The 2,581-nt window shown below is 46.1% G+C and overlaps 1 long non-coding RNA gene across 1 annotated transcript; it reads right to left on the reverse strand.

Moving 5' to 3' along the window:
* Positions 1-775: 775 nt before the first annotated feature.
* LOC106942857 (uncharacterized) lies at positions 776-2,306 on the reverse strand. The gene is made up of 2 exons (XR_001423742.1): positions 1,953-2,306; positions 776-1,724 (listed from the first exon to the last, which is right to left on the reverse strand). It is a non-coding gene; the product is annotated as an uncharacterized LOC106942857 (long non-coding RNA).
* Between the last annotated feature and the right edge of the window lie 275 nt (positions 2,307-2,581).

Consider the following 2,581-nt stretch of genomic DNA (forward strand, 5'->3'; position numbering starts at 1 on the left):
CTGGCAGCTAGTCCCGAAAGCAGTGGCACTTGTGGCAGGTGTCAGCAGAAGTGCCAGTATGAAGTGCCGATGTCAGCCGAAGTCAGTGGCAGCACTGGCAGCTAGTCCCGAAAGCAGTGGCACTTGAAGTGCCATTAGTAGGTGCGGTGTCACGATTTGCGTCTGCTGTCTCTCCATGATGTAACAGCCGTAATTGTGTGCTATCTCTTTAAGATACTCTAGTATCTCTAATGACTTCACATTTATGTGCCACTGCTTCTCTGTAGAGAGCGTGGGAGAAACGTGCCATGGACATGCTAGATGTCTAACTTTAGTAATGTTACGGGTAGTTTGGACTCTGCTCATTTTCATGTTTGATAATATAGCAGCCGTTCAACCGGGCTTTGTAAGGTTGGTGAAGAGTTCATTAAAGGACAACACTGTGGAATTCCCAGTACCAGTGTGGTTGTGAGTTTTCTGCCGCCTCTTTTCCTTCCCTAATACAACCCAAACGTTACAAATGGCGCCCGAACAATTTCTCTTGGACCTCAGAATGCAGTATCTTCTACCAGCTGATGTTTGAAACGTGGAAGAAATACTTTGCAGTATAGTGGACGTCCGCCACCGTACCTCGTGGGAACAAACTGAGCTAGGCCAGACGCAGACTTCTGAGTTTTTCAACGGCAACGAGCAGAGTCTTCAACGCCGTTTTTGGAATATAACACGGTCCCAGGTGTACCCCTTTACTGTGACAACTTGGAGCAACTGCACCTCCTAGGCGCGAGACAGATTTTGCTTTATAATTTCTGAATGTGCATGTGTGCACGGTGAAGCAAAGCTGAAAACCTCTCATCGGCTAAGCGCGAGGCAGGCCCTTTTTTTTCTCCAGTAAGAAATTACTGAGTCCAGTAATTACTTACAGGACTCAGCTCTGTACCGGATCAAGGCTGCAAGACTTCCATCGGAGAAGATACGAACTGAAGCCGTGAGTACTTGGAAAAAAAATAAAAGGAAAAGAGAGAACTGAATTTATCCTAGCACAGACTCGGGTTCACATAAGTGTGCATGATGGCTACTCATCCTGACTTGGCTGACCTGTGTGATGATTTGGACTTTAGGTTGCTCCCAAGCCAAAGTACCGTCAGGCACAAAACCCCTGACCTGGAACTTAAAGTACAAAGTCTGAAAGAAGAGGTGGACATGCTTCAACAATGTTTACATGATTCATTGGATCTCCAGAAAAATATTTTGGAACGTTGGACTCAACAAACTAAAGCTGTCCCTAAAGTCCCAGTTGCTCAGATTACTCAGCCTTTTCCTCAAGTGTCATCTACTCCATATGTGCCTAGTCTACACGCCAGAAAAAAAGAACAATGCGACTCAGCACCCGACCCCACTCAGACCACGAGGGCTTTGTCTCAGACCCATTCGGATTCACTGGAGTTAATTAATACTACCAGAGTGCTCGCTGCTGCGTTGTACCAAACAAAATTGGAGCCCCCTGTGTTCACTAATGATAGTGGTCCTCACCCAGAGGAATGGTTGCAGTCTGTCAATGCTTACAAGACTTCTTTGGACTTAACAGACACACAGGTTCTCAGAGAACTTCCACATTTTCTAGCTAAGGCACCAAGGAAATGGTTTAATGTTCTCGGCTCTCATGTATCTACGTGGGCTGAATTTTGTGAACTTTTCAGAACTGTATTCTTACCTACTGATAACCAGGAGAATATTATGAGAGGTATCTTAGACCAGGGGTGTCAAACTCCAAACCTCAAGGGCCTCTGTCCTGCAGTGTTTAGATGTGCCACAGGTAAAAAACAGTGGAATGAAATGGCTTAATTACCTCCTCCCTGTGTAGATGGGTTCTCCTGAGCCTTGCTAATGACCTAATTATTCTTTTCAGGTGTGGTGCAGCAGAGGCACATCTAAAAGTTGCAGGACAGCGGCCCTTGAGGACTGGAGTTTGACACCCCTGTCTTAGACAGTTTCCAGCACCCCGAAGAACCTCTCCCTACATTTGTGACCCATATGGTCAGTGAGTTCAAAAGAGCAGGAGCAGATTAACCTAATCTGTAAACATGCAGTAGAGAAGTATAGAGTGGCACTGTATGGAACACCTGTCAGGTCAGTAATGGATTTGGTGCTGCGCGCCCATGAGCTCCATTCCGTTCTCGGCACCAGCCTGTCACAGCCATCAAGAGTTCAGCTGAAAAATAAAACTGATGGTGGTCCCTACTGTTTTAGATGTTCCATGCCTGGTGTTACATCCCGCACATGCCCAAACTGTTCCACTGAGTGTCATGGAACACAGACTGCAGAACAAGAAAGCACTAACAGGATGAGATAAACACAACCAGTGAGTAGAAAGCATGTGATGCTGGACTTGAACGGCAAAGATGTAGTTGTGGCTTTTGCTAGCCATTCACTGCATTAGTCAGAAAAGCCCTATTTGACTCCAGAAAAAGAATGTCTGGCTGTTATCTGGGCATTGGAACATTTCCGTCCTTATGTCGAAGGTTTATATGTGACTATTTACACTGACCACAGCAGCCTCAAGTGGTTGATGTCTCGACCAAATCCCTCTGGTAGGCTTGCAAGG

Source organism: Poecilia latipinna, unplaced genomic scaffold, assembly GCF_001443285.1.
Source record: "Poecilia latipinna isolate Pla-1442-1.1 unplaced genomic scaffold, P_latipinna-1.0 Scaffold4610, whole genome shotgun sequence".
Classification (NCBI taxonomy): Eukaryota; Metazoa; Chordata; class Actinopteri; order Cyprinodontiformes; family Poeciliidae; genus Poecilia; species Poecilia latipinna.